Here is a 17548-nt window from a genome sequence, read left to right as displayed (position 1 = left end):
GCCCTCCCTCCCCGCCGCCGGGTCTGCAGTCCCTGCTCCGCCGCTGTCCGCTCGACCCCTCCAGGTCCTGCTACCTCGCGGCTGACTAACTTACACTCTTCCCCAGGGCTGTCCTCAGCCTCGGCCCCAACCGCTCAGCACTTGAAAGCTGCCCGTTTCTCCTAACTTTTATTGTCCATTGAGGCTGTAACTCCGGCCCTAACGCCTGTCCCCCCCTCCCCGCGTTCCCCCAGCCCCAGCCGCGGGGCCGGCAGGAAGGGAACCAGGAAGTCGGGGCTGCAGCTGCTGCCGCAGCTCCACGTGGCTGATTTATCGCCGGGAGGCTTTTTTTTTTTCCTTATTGATCGTTCTCGCTTCTTCACACGGCTCCTTAAGGAGGTGGATTTGTAACCGCCAGGCCCGGTGTGATGTGCAAGTATCACCGGACCGCAGAAGCTCTCTTGGAAAGCAGACGTGTCGTACGTCGTCGCCCTACCTGGAGCTAATTAGAAGAAAGCCAACCTGGTGCTAAATCAGCAATACCTTGTTCAAGGGCTCAGGACCGAGGATTTGGGGGGAGGAGGGCTTAAAAACAATACTTCACCCTCATCGCCTCCTAATTCAGTCCCGATTTTTGCCACTCATGGAGGTTCCTTGATTTGTATTTTTTAAAAGCCTTTCTGCCTGAAACTTACATTACCCAGGAAGGGATATTGACAAATGTTTACTCATATGCCCCACCCAGAGGAAATAATTTTTGTGCCCCTGTCTTCCAATAAAGATGTCAATCACCTCACCGCACTGCCGAGTGCACATGATTATGTTATCCGTGTGAGATAGCCTAATTGCCTAATGCAAGCTGAACAGTTTGATATCTTATCCTAAGTTTGGGGAAGGTAAAGATGGATCCTTCTTCCTGTTAGTACAATTGTCTCTTACCTGCAGGTACTTTAAAACAAGTATTTTTAAAACAAGGTTGTTTAAATCTCTAGAATGACATAGAGAATTTGAATCATCAGGCTAGATAAAGAATTTGACCAGACCAACTCCATATGCTTCATGACTTGGGTTACAGTACCTAGTACATTGGGGAATTCCATAGATGCCCTCATGTCAGAATTTCCACACAATGTTTGCACTGAACAACGGTGGGAAATGTAGAATCGATGACAATATGGTCAGGTCTGTTCTTGGCTGGATAATTGTGCACAGTAATGAGTGTCAGCCCAGTACATATAGCACCTGGAGTCCTGTCAAGGCTTGAATACAAATCACTGTCTGACTCAGCATTTTTATCAACTGCTTAAATCAAAATCAGTTGCTTTTCCTATATGACAAGGGAGACTTTGCTGAATACCTTTTTTTTCTTTTTTTTTAAATGAAAAACACCTGAAATATTTAATTGATAAAAGTATTAGTCATCTGGGTCATGGAGAAAGTTACTGCCTACTCCTGGGTCAATTCAGGTTCGTGTGGGGATCTAAGCATTACCTGTACCCAGGTGGCTCTGACCCAGCTCATCTGTGCGCCTCCTTCGGAGAAACAGTGAAAGGAAGGCGTGCTTGGGAAAATTTTTATTTAGATCAGAGGTCCTCAACCTCTGGAATCTAATGCCTAATGATCTGAGGCAGAGCTGATGTAATAATAATAGAATGCACAATAAACGTAATGCATTTTCAGTTCAGTTCAGTCGCTCAGTCGTGTCCGACTCTTTGCAACCCCATGAATTGCAGCACACCAGGCCTCCCTGTCCATCACCAACTCCCGGAGTTCACCCAGACTCACGTCCATCGAGTCAGTGATGCCATCCAGCCATCTCATCCTCTGTCATCCCCTTCTCCTCCTGCCCCCAATCCCTCCCAGCATCAGAGTCTTTTCCAATGAGTCAACTCTTCCGCATGAGGTGGCCAAAGTACTGGAGTTTCAGCTTTAGCATCATTCCTTCCAGAGAACACCCAGGGCTGATCTCCTTCAGAATGGACTGGTTGGAGCTCCTTGCAGTCCAAGGGACTCTCAAGAGTCTTCTCCAACACCAGTTCAAAGGCATCAATTCTTCGACATTCAGCTTTCTTCACAGTCCAACTCTCACATCCATACATGACTACTGGAAAAACCATAGCCTTGACTAGACAGACCTTTGTTGGCAAAGTAATGTCTCTGCTTTTTAATATGCTATCTAGGTTGGATCATTCACAAATCATCCCTCTCCCCACCCAAGTCTGTGGAAAAATTGTCTTCTACAAAATCAGTCCCTGGCGCCCAAAAGATTGGGGACCGATGACTTAGATAACTGGAAAGCGGAAACAGGATGATTTCTAGACCTCACTTGGGCTGTTTACAAATGAGGAGGATTCCTCCACAAAACTGCCTTCCCTAGACAGAGTCTGGGCTTGGAGGAGGTGACCTTCAAGGGGTCTTAACTCCAGTCACAGGAGGGAATAATTCCATTTGAAACCAGCAGCTAAGGTCCACCAGGAGTAATGAAACCTTTCATTTGTCCTCTCCTTTTCACAGTCAGAGGACGCAGTTTTTTATTATTAGGAAAATAGGAATGTTTATTTGTACTGTTATGAGCACAGGCAGGCAGGTGTGCACACTGAAAGTGGTCCTTATTACTTGCTAAGGTGAACAGAAGGAGTTTGGGGCAGAAATGGTATTCAGAGAAGACCCTGTCATCCCCTGTATGTTTTGCACAGAGAACTTAAAATATGTGTGAAAGGACACAAAATTAGAAGTTGACCAGTGGGTGTGTAGCTGTAAAAGCCCACAGTTCCTCTGAGCCCTAACTATGTTTAAAAGAAACTCAAAGTATAAAATACATGCCTATTGGCAACATTTGCAGCCAGGCTGCCTCAGCAGAATTGACACAGCTCTGCTTAGAAAATGAGCTGTGTGTCCACAGCTTAGGTCAGGGTCAGTTACCCTCTCTGAACCTAGGGCTCTTATCTGCCCAATAGTGATTGCAGTACCACATGGTCAAAAGGAGTAATGGAGGTCAAGTACATAATGCAAATATAAGTTCAGATAGAGGAATGAGGCGAGTCCCGGTGTGTAGGGGTATAATTCTTTTTTTTTTTTAATGAATACTGTTGCAATTGTTGTTTAGTCAGTCAGTAGTTTCCAACTCCTCAATCCTACAGACTGTAGCCTGCTAGGCTCCTCTGTCCATGGGATTCTCCAGCCTAGAGTGGTTTGCCAATTCCTTCTCCAGGGAATCTTCCCAATCCAGGGATCCAGCCGAGGCTCCTGCATTGCAGGCAGTTTCTTTACCACTGAGCCACCAGGGAAGCCCAAAGTTATCTCTTACTGCATAGCAAATTACCTTCAAATTTGGGGTTTTAAAACAACAAACTCTGACTGTTTCACACAGTCCTGAGTCAGGAGTCCAGACTGACTCTGAGACCCTCCTTCCCAGCTGGGTGGTCCTGGCTCAGGGTCTCTCCTGAGGTTGTTGCCAGGCTGTCAGCTGGGGCTGCAGTCATGGCTTAGCTCCGCCTGGAGGAATCTGCCTCCAAGTTCACCCCCAAGGCCTAAAAGCAGGGCTCCCTGGCTACTGTGGGACACGTCTCATGAGGTTGCTCAAGACAAGGCATCAGGCTTCCTCCAGAGGGAATGATAGGGACGGAAAGAGGGAGAGAAAGAGAAGACTCCAGAAGCTGCAGTCTGGTGCATTATGGAAAGGGGCCACGGAAAGGTGTGAATAATAGGAGGCCAGGGGCTTCGGAGGCTTAAGAACAGCATTGGAAATCAACATACTCCTTTTTTTCTCTTATCATTCGTAGTAATTCAGTTACCATTTTGCTGTGCTGAAGTCTTTCAAAAAGAATCCATATCTTAAATAATTGCTCATTTCTGATTATCTTGCAAGGAAATACTCTGTATACTCTGTGTACTGTGTTCACTTCTTCTAAAATGGAGGTGTTGGACCAAAGACTCTTGAACACCCCTTCCAGTTCTGAAATTCTGAAATTGACCTGTGACATTAATAGATGGTTGAGACTTTTAAATTTCTATTCTTATGTGGAATACAACCAGGTCAAATACTGCCTCTATACTTCCGCCCCCCCACCCCGCCCCCGGCATGGAATACTATTTCTGTAATAAGCTTAAAAAGATGGGTAATTCCTGAGTTGTGCTCATCTGGAATAAAGACTATTGTCACTGGGCTTCCATTTGATGAGGTTAATGGGCTCCTACAGTGTTGTGAAGGCAGAAATGCTTATTTAAAAGCACTTCTAGATTGAATGCCATAGAATACCGCCTCTCGGGGAGCCGGGGCTGTTTTCAGACTCCACGAATCAGAAGGACTCTTCTGACTTGACCGTTTATTTAAGTGGTGAATGAAACACATTCTGTCTCCTAACACTCTTGTTTGGAACCCCTTCAGCAGCTTCTCCTTTTGCTCTCAGAATTAAGCCCAAACCTCCCAATTTACTCCAAAGACCATAGCAAGGCCGCCTCTGCTATGTCCACAGTCAAGTTCTCTCTTTTTTTTTTCTGGGATCATAATGATAATGCAGTTATTCCCTTACTTGGAACACTCTCTTGGTTTCAAAACCAACTATCTCCCACCAAACTCCCAAGCATCCTTCAGAATCAGTTTATACATCCGTTCTTCCAGAATGCTCCAATTCTCTTTAGACTCCAGCCCTTGCCCCATGCTCTCCAAGCCCCCATCCGCATTTGATCGTGGCATGTAGGGCTCAGCCTTAACATTACTTACCCAGTGGTCTGTCACCCCCATCAGGCCATTCCTCTGGTGTTGTCTTCCCAGGTACATGCAGTGCCTGACACACAGGGCCTGCTATGCTGGGAGCCAGGGAGTGAAAGCAAATTCACACATGCTTTGTTTCACAAGTTCACTCTACGTTTTAAGCAAATTTGGAATCATTGTGTGATAGAAGATACGCTGCATTTATGTACGGGAGTAGAAAATATCCTTGTTAGAAAGTAACTGAAGAAAAGGTGAACTTTCTGGGCATCAGCAAGATGCAGTATGACAAGCGTGCATGCTGTCACTTCAGTTGTTTCCAACTCTTTGCAATCCCATGGGCTGTAACCTGCCAGCCTCTCCATGCCATGGGATTCTCCAGGCAAGAATACAGGTTGTCACGCCTTTCTCTAGGGGCTCTTTCCTACTCAGGGATCAAACGTAAGTCTCTTGCATCTCCATTGGCAGGTGGGTTCTTTACCACTAGCACCACCTGGGAATCCCTGCACTATGACATAATTGGGAAGTAAAAGATTTGGAATTAGCAGTTATCTACTCCCTCTCCAGCCTCTAATTGTCACATCTTTCAAGGTAATCTCTCCGCAGTCTATACCTCAGTTTCTTTATTTGTGTGCAATTTGTATCCATGGACAGCGAGGAGATCAAACCAGTCAATCCAAAAGGAAATCAATCCTGAATATTCATTGGAATGTTTCTTGCTGAAGCCTAAACTCCAATACTTTGACCACCTGATACAAAGATTCCACTCATTGGAAAAGACCCTGATGCTGGGAAAGATTGAAGACAAAAGGTAAAGGGGCTGGCAGAGAATGAGATGGTTAGATAGCATCACCGACTCAATGGACATATATTTGAGCAAATTCTGGGAGACAGTGGAGTACATGGGAGCCTGGCATACTGCAGTCCATGGGGTCACAAAGAGTCGGAACAACTTAGCAACTGAACAACAGCAGCTCCTCTGAAATGTCTGAAAAGGCTTCTAGGCACAGTCCATTATTAAAAATAACATAATCATTTTTATAATTAATGAAAAATATATCAGGTACTTCTGTCACTAAAAAATAAAAAAGTCTTAGAAACTAAAGCTACATACTGCCCCCCGCTTCACCTCAGCTATGAAGTTCTTTACTTGTTTTCCCTAACCTTTTTGAGTTTCAGTGTGTTTATACAACTTGATGTGTGTAGAGGTGGGAGTGCTTTTTCTCCCCCATGCTTTAATCATTTTGAATTAGAAGATCTTAAAAGATCTTCACCTTTTCGCCTTTTAAGATCTAAATGTTTTGTGAAAGTATTTTAGAGGTAGGTGACTGCACCCTTATGTAGGGTCAGGGGAAAGAGGATTCACTGTTCTACGTTTTTATCTGACCACAATGAGTGCTGCAATTCCTAGATAATAAACGGAAACTGCTTGTGTGCTCAACAATTGGGAAGTTTATACGCACAAACTGTTGTATTACCTTGACAAATTTCAGTTTTGAAGACTTTTTCCACGTCATTTAACCACACTCTGCCGAGAACTTCAATCTTTCTTCTGTGAATTTCATACCTTAATTTCATGAAATTTTAATACTTGAAGGGAAATTAGAAATGTGACTAGACAAGTCTCTTACTTTATGTATGACAGGTGGGTTCTCTGTGCCTCTTACTGACAGAGTTTCTTTCTGCTCCACCTCTGTTGTATCACAGTCATGGTTTGACAAATTAGCAGTACAGTCGTCCATCCATATCTGAGGGAGTGGTTTCAGGACCCCGGGACCAAAATCCAAAGATGCTCGAGTCCCTTGTGTGAAATGGTATATATTTACATATAACCTCTACACGTGCATATATAGTCCTATCCAACTCTTTGCGACCCCGTGAACTGTAGCCCGCCAGGCTCCTCCATCCATGGGATTTCCCAGTCAAGAATACTGCAGTGGGTTGCCATATCTTCCTCCAAGGGATTTTCCTGACACAGGGATCAAACCTAGATCTCCTGCATCTCCTGCCTTGGCAGGCACATTCTCTACCACTGAGCCACCTGGAAAGCCCAACCTCTGCACATCTTCCTTTATGTTTTAAATCATCTCTAGATTGCTTGTAATACCTAATGCAGTGTAAATGCTATATTATAATTGCAAATACATTGTAAATGTTATTTAAACAGGTTCCATTAACTAGACAAATTCAAGTTTTGCTTTTTGGAAACTTCTGGAATTTTTCTCCTGAATATTTTCAGAACGCAGAGCCAACGGCCAGCCATATTACCAAGACAGATCCTGGTTTGTCCTGAAGGTATCAGGTCTCCATATTAATGAACTGAGATTCTGGGCGATGCAGTTCACCTAATCTCTCTGGCCGTGCCACAATGGGTGTAGCTGGATAAACAGGGTCTCTGCAGAGACGTGAAGAGGTATGGACCAGGAGAAAGACACCCAGGAGGAAGGGGGACAGTCTCCTGCTCGTCCAACCTGCAGCCCCAAAGGCACTTAATGGGAACAACAAAGAAGCGCTTTGCACCCTCTTCTGAATGGTTTTGATTAGTTACAATAAGATTGGTCTGTTTTTAGTAATAGGCTATGCTTAGAAGCCATTTCATACACTGCAGAGGAGATAAGGAAATTTGCATACAAATGAAATTGAGGTGGAGGCTCAGTATACGCAGAGTGGCACCCTAAATGATCCAGGGATTGGAGGCTGGATTGAGTGTTGGTGTGTTTGCGTGTGTGCACACTTAGTTGCTCACTCCTGTCTGACTCTTTGTGACCCCATGGACTGTAGCCCACCAGGGTCCTCTGTCTATGGGATTTTCCAGGTAAGGATACTGGAGTGACTTGTCATTTCCTTCTTCAGGGGATCTTCCTGACCCAGGGATTGAACCCACATCTCCACCATTGGCATACAGACTCTTTACCACTGAGTCACCAGGAAAGCCTGGATTGAGAGAAGATATCTGGTAATTATAAGCATTATGTTTTCCAATGATGTCATTCCCCACCTTGCTGATGCCTGGAAATATCATCCTTTCAATTATTCTCTAACAACAATGAACAGATTTTCTCTTTACTTAAAAGTGTGTCTCTATGTTAATGACTACTTGAACAGCCACCCTGGGAGATGTGGGCCAAGAGTACTGATCTTCACAACAGCTCAAAATACTGTCATTTAGAACTTTGGTTGCACAATTTTTCACTTGTGGGGATACATGGCATACATGGGTGTTATTGTGGTGAAAGTGAAGTGAAAGTGTTAGTTGCTCAGTTGTGTCCTACTCTTTGCGATCCCATGAACTATAGCCTGCCAGGCTCCTCTGTCCATGGGATTCTCCAGGCAAGAATACTGGAGTGAGTGGGTTGCCATTCCCTTTTCCAAGGGATCTTCCCGACCCAGGGATTGAACCTGGGTTTCCCTCATTTCGGGCAGAATCTTTACCATCCTGAGCCACTAGGCCTGTATGTAAACTGAGAGTGAAGTATGGCATTGTAGTTATTGATCAGGAACAATGCTAAATAGATCATTTTGCAGAAAAAAATACTGTCTTTTAGATCAGTTTGGTTCAGTCCCTCATTCATGTCCAACTCTTTGCGACCCCATGGACTGCAGCACAGCCAGGCTTCCCTGCCCATCATCAACTCCTGGAGCCTACTCAAACTCATGTCCATCATGTCAGTGATGCCATCCAACCATTTCATCCACCGTCTTCTCCTCCCACCTTCAATCTTTTCTAGCATCAAGGTCTTTTCCAATGAGTCGGTTCTTCGCATCAGGTGGCTAAAGTATTGGAGTTTCAGCTTCAGCATCAGTCTTTCCAATGAATATTCAGGATTGATTTCCCTTAGGATTGACTGGTTGGATCTCCTTGCAGTCCAAGGGACTCTCAAGAGTCTTCTCCAACACCACAGTTCAAAAGCATCAATTCTTTGGCACTCAGCTTTCTTTATAGTCCAACTCTCACATCCATACATGACTACTGGAAAAACCATAGCTTTGACTAGACAGACCTTTGTTGGCAAAGTAATGTCTCTGCTTTTAAATATGTTGTCTAGGTTGCTCAAAGCTTTTCTTCCAAAGAGCAAGTGTCTTTTAATTTCATGGTTGCAGTCACCATCTGCAGTATTCTGGAGCCCCCCAAAATAAATTATGTCTCTGTTCCCAGTTTCCCCATCTATTTGCCATGAAGTGATGGGACTGGATGCCATGATCTTAGTTTCTGAATGTTGAGATTTAAGCCAACTTTTTCACTCTCTTTCACTTTCATCAAGAGGCTCTTTAGTTCTTCTTTGCTTTCTGCCATAAGGGTGGTGTCATCTGTATATCTGAGGTAATTGATATTTCTTCTAGCAATCTTGATTCCAGCTTGTGCTTCATCCAGCCCGGCATTTCACATGACGTCTTTTAGATAATTGTATCTTTTGGCATATTGCAAGGAGTTTTGAAATTTGAATTTGAATTCCATTTTTTGGGGGTGGGGGGAATGGTCTTTGAGAACTTCATCTTAGGGATGGCTTCTATTTCTGAAACTATGTAAAAAAGATTTTTAACAAACTAAATCACTTTTTATGGTCTTTTATTGTATATTTATAGCTATTCTATTCATTCAATAGTTTCTGGAGCCTGTATCATGTGCTTGGCATTTTTCTAGACTATGGGATACAGCAGTAAACTAGAGGAGCAGACATCCTAGTCGTCATGGTGTCTGACAATAAACAAGGTATATAAATGGTTATATATTGCTATCAGATGCTGGTATTTCACTTAGGTGCCAAGTATTATCTTAAGAGCGTGTAAGAATAACTCATTTAGTTAAGTGGTGTGTGCCTGTATGTGTGCCCAGTCATGTCTGACTCTTTGTGACTTCATGGACTGTAGCCCACCAGGCTCCTCTGTCTGTGGGATTCTCCAGGCAAGAGTACTGCAGTGGGTTGCCGTTCCATTTTCCAGGGGATCTTCCTGAGCCAGGAATTGAACCTGCATCTCTTGTGTCTCCTGCATCAGCAGGCACAACCAATGCAGCTTTACCACTGTGCCCCCAGGGTACCCCGGTAAGTGGGATAGTAGAAGAGAAAATGCAATGGAAAGAAATGAAGGGAAGTGGAATTTGGAATGTGGATGGGAGTGAGGGAAGTTTTCAGTTTTAAAGAGTCTGAGACTGTCTCACTGAGGAGATAATATCTGGACAAGACCTGAAGGGCTGAGGGGAAAAGATAGTGGATGCCTGAGTGGAGGTGGCTTCAGGCTGAAAGGGCAATAGGTTACAGAGACCCTGAGGCAAGAACATTCCTGCTTGTTTTGGAAAAAGCAAGGAAGGAAGGAGAGCTTTGGCTGAGAAAGTGAGGGAGAGCATTAGGATCTAAGTGACGACAGTGGCTTTAGAATGAGATGAGGGGCCCTCAACAGTGCCAAGGGGTGGCCTGTCCCAACCCATACCCATACGGAGTCACAGTTTCTGCTTCTGGGATTGGTAAGGAAAGGAACTGAAACTCAACATTCAAAAAACTAAGATCACGGCATCTGGTCCCATCACTTCATGGCAAATAGAAGGGGAAAAAATGGAAACAGTGGCAGATTTTCTTTTCTTGGGTTCCAAAATCACTTCGGATGGTGACTGCTATGAAATTAAAAGATGCTTGCTCCTGGGAAGAAAAGCTATGACAAACTTAGCATATTAAAAAGCAGAACCATCACTTTTCCAGCAAAGGTCTGTATAGTCTAAGCTATTGTTTTTCCAGCAGTCATGTATGGATGTGAGAGTTGGACCATAAAGAAGGCTGAGCACCGAAAGATTGATGCTTTTGAACTGTGGTGCTAGAGAAAACTCTCGGAGAAGGCGATGGCACCCCACTCCAGTACTCTTGCCTGGAAAATCCCATGGACGGAGGAGCCTGGTAGGCTGCAGTCCATGGGGTCGCTAAGAGTCCGACACGACTTCACTTTCACTTTTCACTTTCATGCATTGGAGAAGGAAATGGCAACCCACTCCAGTGTTCTTGCCTGGAGAATCCCAGGGACAGAGGAGCCTGGTGGGCTGCCGTCTATGGGGTCGCACAGAGTCAGACACGACTGACGTGACTTAGCAGCAGCAGTAGCAGCAGCAGCAGAGAAAACTCTTGAGAGTCCCATGGACAGCAGGGAGATCAAACCAGTCAATCCTAAAGGAAATCAGTCCTGAATATTCATTGAAAGGACTTACGCTGAAGCTGAAGCTCCTACACTTTGGCTACCTGATGTGAAGAGTGGACTCACTGAAAAAGACCCCAATGCTGGGAAATATTGAGGGCAGGAGGAGAAGAGGGTGGCAGAGGATGAGATAGTTGGATGGCATGACTGACTCAATGGACGTGAGTTGGAGCAAACTCCGGGAGATAGTGAAGGACAGGGAAGCCTGGCATGTTGCACTTCATGGAGTCACAAAGAATTGGACATGACTTAACAGGGACAAATATCAATAACCTCAGATATGCAGATGACACCACCCTTATGGCAGAAAGTGAAGAGGAACTAAAAGGCCTCTTGATGAAAGTGAAAGAGGAGAGTGAAAAAGTTGGCTTAAAGCTCAACATTCAGAAAACTAACATCATGGCATCTAGTCCTATCACTTCATGGGAAATAGATGGGGAAACAGTGGAAACAGTGTCAGACTTTATTTTTTGGGGCTCCAAAATCACTGCAGATGGTGACTGCAACCATGAAATTAAAAGACACTTGCTCCTTGGAAGGAAAGTTATGACCAACCTAAATAGCACATTCAAAAACAGAGACATTACTTTGCCATCAAAGGTCCATCTGGTCAACACTATGGTTTTTCCAGTAGTCATGTATGGATGTGAGAGTTGGACTGTGAAGAAAGCTGAGCGCCAAAGAATTGATGCTTTTGAACTGTGGTGTTGGAGAAGACTCTTGAGAGTCCCTTGGACTGCAAGGAGATCCAACCAGTCCATTCTAAAGGAGATCGGTCCTGGGTGTTCTTTGGAAGGAATGATGCTGAAGCTGAAACTCCAGTACTTTGGCCACCTCATGAGAAGAGTTGACTCATTTGAAAAGACCCTGATGCTGGGAGGGATTGGGGGCAGGAAGAGAAGGGGTCAACAGAGGATGAGATGGCTGGATGGTATCACCGACTCGATGGACGTGAGTTTGGGTGAATTCCGGGAGTTGGCGATGGATAGGGAGGCCTGGCGTGTTGCAATTCATGGGGTCACAAAGAGTCGGACACGACTGAGCGACTGAACTGAACTGAACTAGCAGCTGAACAACAACCACAACGAGGAAAGGAACAAAGATAAAAGCAAGCACCAGTTAGGTAAGGCTAATTTAAAAATCCAGACAGGGGCTTGTGGTAGCCTCATGGACGAGAATTCCAGTTGTGGAGGTGGTTACAATAGGTCAGATTATGGATGTATTTTGATTATTCTTCAACTATTATGGTTCCAAATCATTGAAGTCTTGCTGCTTCCAGGCTTTCTGTAAGTAGTTAAATTAATAACCTGTAAAACAAACTCTTTAAAGGCTCTGGCAGCACCCATTATTTAAAGAAACTCTGTAAGCCATTACTCGGCAGTCTGGTTTAGATTTTCGTGTGTACAGTATATCTTCAAGCAGGACTACCTGTGCTTGGAGATAGAATCTCCCACATAACAATGGTAATTTAGGTGCAGGGCCACCTGAGCTGACGAAAGCAACTGAAAATACCATGTAGAATACCTTTATGATCTTTCTATAAATATGCCTGTGGGTAACAAGAAAATCAAGGATCCTAAGGTCAAAGACTGAGCAGACAAGTTAAGCTCAGAGGAGAAACCAGCTTTTGCCTTAGGGCTTTGACCAGAACCTGAGGTGCCTGAGTGGGTTTCCCAGGTGATTCAATGGTAAAGAATCTGCCAGTAATGCGGGAGATGCAGGAGACACCGGTTAGATTCCTGGGTCAGAAAGATCCCTTGGAAGAGGAAACCCAATCCAGTATCTTTGCCTCGGAAATCCCAAGGATAGAGGAGTCTGGAGGGCTGCAGTCCATGGGATTGCAAAAGAGTCGGACATGACTGAGCGACTGAACATAAACACACACATACATATATTATTGCTTTAATATTTTTCATTAAAATGATATACTTTTATAAAGTTAAGCTTAGCTTTGTACAAAACAATGATACCAGTAACATCACAGGACTGTGGTATTACTTTTTCTGCACTTACTAAGAGTAACACATAATTATCAGAATTAAAAAATTCATGTTCTACTTAATCATCTCTTTTAGCCCCAATTTTACTACACTTGAGAAATAACTTATTATATGCCATATTTGTCTAGTTAATGTTTTAGGTTCAAGCTTCTGTGAACAATATGGGTTTTGTTCACCTGACAGAGTATCTAGTTTTATGAATTATGATCTAATTTGGGGATTTATGTTCATGAATAGCTGAATATAAAGTGAATGTTTAATAGGTACTATATATAAGTTAATTTGTTTTTATTTTATTTATTGAAAAACTTTTATTGGGGTTAACTTATTTTTTTAATGATTTGTTTTAAAACCGAGTACTCCTTCCTCATACCCATCCCGTAAATGGAATCCCACTGATATGACATAAAATGTTCCTACAACAAAACAGAATAAGTTAGTTAATATATGGAAAAAATTTTTTTAAGACCAGAATTTTTTGGTTTACAAGTATCTCACCTGAGTAAAATACAGATAGCTACTGTCTTGAGGTGATATTAATAATTCTGTTGCCAGAGATGATAAGTGACAACAAAAACTGGCCATTAACTTCACACTTTGGATACAGATTTCTTTTCGAATGATAAAATATACAAACTTTGGGTTTTGTGACTCAAATAAAAATAGAGAGGGAATTGTAAAATCTACATCTGGGGAAATTCTCAGGATAGAGACCTGTTTGGGATGATTTATGTGTTGTCTGAAAGCAAGGGCGTGGTTTCTTGGTTGTTTCTGGCTTTGTGGCTATTATTATTAAGTCTTTTTAAAGAGCCAAGTGTTAAGAGGTGGAAACTAGGAAGACAGGATGAAGTCAGCAAAATAAAACTGAGGTGCATAGCCAAGAGGATGACTTAATAGGCTCCATTAGATAGGTTAAGGTAAAAATCCACAAGATTTTCTTTTCCTGCATTTTAAAAACAAACACTTTGGCCACCTGATGTGAAGAGCTGACTCCTTGGAAAATACTCGGATGCTGGGAAAGACTGAGGGCAGGAAGAGAAGGAGGCAGCAGAGGATGAGATGGTTGGATGGCATGGCTGACTCAATGGACATGAGTTTGAGTAAACTCCAGGAGATAGTGAAGAACAGGGAAGCCTGGCGTGCTGCAGTCCCTGGGGTCCCAAAGAGCGACTGAACAACAAACAACAAAAAAAGAAAACAGAAATCTTTAGCACAAATCCTATCTACAGAGACTGGGCAGTTTTGAGGACAGAAGCTGACTGATGAACATTCACACTCGTGGTGGGGCATGGACTCTGGGAATAAGCCCTTTCCTGAGTACCTACAACCACAGACACATTGGCTGAGCTGTCTGTTATTCTTACATATTAGATGTGACTGAGCTTCCATTACCTGTATTGTCCCATCAAGAGATTTAGCCATCAGATAGATTTTAATTATTGAACCAAGATGTGAGTAATTAGAAAGGAGGGAACCTAAGAAGAAACACCAGTTCTTCTGCATTGACCTACAGGTCAGGAACTGGGAGGTGCTTTTAATTTTTTTGTTGTTGTTGTTGTTTGACATCGAAAAAGAAATATTCTTGGAACTTCCCTGGTGGTCCAGTGGCTCAGACTCTGAGTTCCCAATGCCTGGGTTCAATCCTTGGTTGGAGAACTAAGGTCCCACATGCCGCAAATAAGACCCAGAGCAGCCAAGTAAATAAATAAAAAGAAATGTTCTTACATCTACAAGATAAACAGCGAGAAAATTGAAGAATGAAATACTTCTGATCAACAGCCTGTAGTCAGTGTCCCTCGTGCTTGAGCCCTAACCCCACCATCGGTGGCTCCAGTGTCCTCTAAGAGTATCTCATCTTTCCTGTTCTCAGGGTAGAATATAAACAGCCTGTTTCACATGTTACTCTAAATCACCTCGTCTTTTTGGAAATTGGATCCAAATGATAAATAATGAATGGTGACTTTGGCCTCACTTTCGACTGACTTCATTAGGCTTTAGATGGGAATCACAGGGACCCATAAATGTACATTTCAGTTGTCCTGGCGCCGAGCAGTAATGGCTGGAGTTCATAAATAAAATAAGAGCAACGATTCTGTCTTGCATGCACTCTGGGAAAACAGCAGACAGATACCCACTCTGGAGGACTTAGGGCAGGCGGGGCAGCCCTGGAGGCAGAGTTGCTGGACAGTCTTTGTCCTGCCCTGATGGAAAGACTGCTGTTTGGTCTTTGCAACCACGTTGCACACGTAACAGTCATCTTCAAGGGACCAAAGAATCTCTGCTCTATACGTTATAGTGCGAGAGTCTCTCTGCAAACTATTAAAATAAGCTATTTTACCTTCTTTTTTAGAAGACCGGGACCAAGGTGAAAGTAACTGACCTGAGAACACTGTGCGTGCGTTCATGCTCAGTCACTCAGTCGTGTCCAGCTCTTTTGCGACCCGGTGGACTATAGGCTACCAGGGTCCTCTGTCCATGGGATTTCCCAGCCAAGAATACTGGAGTGGGTTGCCATTTCCTCCTCCAGGGCATCTTCCTGACCCAGGGATCAAACCTGAGTCTCTTGCATTGGCAGGCGGATTCTTTACCACTGAGCCACCTGGGAAGCCCAACCTGAGAAAACACCACACTGGAAATAGGATTTGCACCCATTTCTACAAACTCCCAGTCTAGCATTTCATTTACTTTGAGGCAACTCCTATGTCATGTTGAAGACATGATTCATTTGTTCCATGTAATGAAGTCATTGTAAACCGAGTACAGGTGCTGGAGACACAGGGCTGGGCAAGACAGGGAAATCCCCAGCTTTCACAAAGTTTAGAGGCCCCGAGAGAAGGTGGACAGTAAGTTATGTAACGTGTGTTATCATGAGACACAGCTCACATTCAGGACATGATGCAATGGAGGCGCCGCACACTGCCTAGTCTAGTGGATCACAGAGGGCCTCCTGGAAGAAGTGGCCTTGAAGAGAAGACTGACACTGAGGGGCAGGAGGGGTTACCCAGTCACAGAGGTGGCTGAGAGGGGGATAAACGGACAGATTGAAGTCCCTGCGGCTCGTGTGAGTGGTCCCCATTGGGCAATGGCTAAACTGAGGATTTTAGAAATAATCTTTTTTTTAATGTGGGACCATTTTCAAAGTCTCTATTGAGTTTGTTACAACATTGCTTCTATTTTGTTTTGGTGTTTTGGTTGTGTGGCATATGGATCTTAGCTCCACAACCAGGGATCAAACCTGCACCCCCTGCACTGGAAGGTAAAGTTGTAAGTACTGGAACACCAGGGGAGTCCCTAGAGATAATCTTACAGGCAGCAGGAGAGGGAGGAAAACAGCCTCTACAGAGGGAGGACCGAGAGCCACAGACAGCCCAGAGTCTACAAGCTTTAGCTTAGAGTCCCTCCCCTTCTATTACTAGATACTGTTGTTGTTGTTGTTGTTGTTTTTCAGTCAACAAGTCATGTCCGACTCTTTTCAACCCCATGGAATGCAGCACGCCAGCCTTCCCTGTCCCTCACCATCTCCTGGAGTTTGCCCAAGTTCATATCCATTGAATTGGTGACGCCATCCAACCATCTCATCCTCTGTCGCCCCCTTCTCCTCCTGCCTTCAATCTTTCCCAGTGAGCTGGCTCTTCACACCAGGTGGCCAAAGTATTGGAACTTCAGCTTCAGCATCAGTTCTTCCAGTGAGTATTCAGGGTTGATTTCCTTTAGGATCGACTGGTTTGATCTCCTTGCAGTCCAAGGGATTCTCAAGAGTCTTCTCCAGCACCACAGTTCAAAAGCATCAATTCTTTGGTGCTCTGCCTTCTTTATGGTCCAACCCTCACATCTGTACATGACTACTGGAAAAACCGTAGCTTTGACTTTATGGACCTTTGTCGGCAAAGTGACGTCTTTGCTTTTTAATACACGGTCTAGGTTTGTCATAGCTTTCCTGCCAAGAAGCAATCGTCTTCTTAGATAACGTTAAGAATGCACATATGTTTATTTTCCTGAAAGTAGACTAAAGGAAGAGAAGCCAACTTTCTCCTTCACGGGTGTGTAACACCTGGACTCAGTGCTATTGCAGACTCAGTGGCAAGTAAATATGTCCTGGTGTCTGCTTGCCCATGCACTCACTGAGAGCAATCGGACGGGAAGACAGGACAAAACACAAGGACACAGCTGGGCCTGTCTACACACAGCTATTAGGTGGCCTATTTAAAGTTATGACAAATAACCAAGTTGATCTCAGGATTACCTCTGAGAGTAAGGGGGTTTGGGTTTTTTTTTTTAAGATTAAGAGCAAATTTTATTTTTATGCCACCAAGTTACTTTTTGCTTAAAAATTTGGGCACATACCATATGCCAGCCATGACACTAGCAACTCGAATTAAGGACCTTGCTCCTGGCCTCTGGGGATCTGCAGTCTTGGGGGGGTGGGGTGGGTGGAGAGGGTGGAGCTGAAGACATCGGAACAAAGTGTCACCGTGGGTTGCGCTCTAGAAAAGGAGGTACAGTAACAGGGGTGACTTAGTGAACCTGTGGGGGTGTCCCCTCACAGGGCAAATGAGACCTCACCTTTCCTACACTGTTCTTCTGTCAACACGGTTCTAAATAAGATGGTGGAAATCCAACACATTTCTGTTTCCTTTGAAAATTTTCTGAATCAGTCAATTTGCAGGTAGCAAACTGACTT

At 44.1% G+C, this 17548-nt stretch overlaps 1 protein-coding gene across 1 annotated transcript in view; it reads right to left on the bottom strand.

Annotated features, from left to right (window-relative positions):
• The window catches only part of GALNT7 (polypeptide N-acetylgalactosaminyltransferase 7), a 136042-nt gene extending 135509 nt beyond the window's left edge, over positions 1–533 (bottom strand). The window contains exon 1 of the mRNA XM_055577665.1: positions 95–533. The gene's annotated coding sequence lies outside the window, so the exon portion shown is untranslated. The remainder of the gene's footprint in view (positions 1–94) is intronic.
• Positions 534–17548: the final 17015 nt, after the last annotated feature.

Source organism: Bubalus kerabau, chromosome 4 (genome assembly GCF_029407905.1).
Source record: "Bubalus kerabau isolate K-KA32 ecotype Philippines breed swamp buffalo chromosome 4, PCC_UOA_SB_1v2, whole genome shotgun sequence".
Lineage (NCBI taxonomy): Eukaryota > Metazoa > Chordata > Mammalia > Artiodactyla > Bovidae > Bubalus > Bubalus kerabau.
This window is presented reverse-complemented; position numbering and strand designations above follow the sequence as displayed.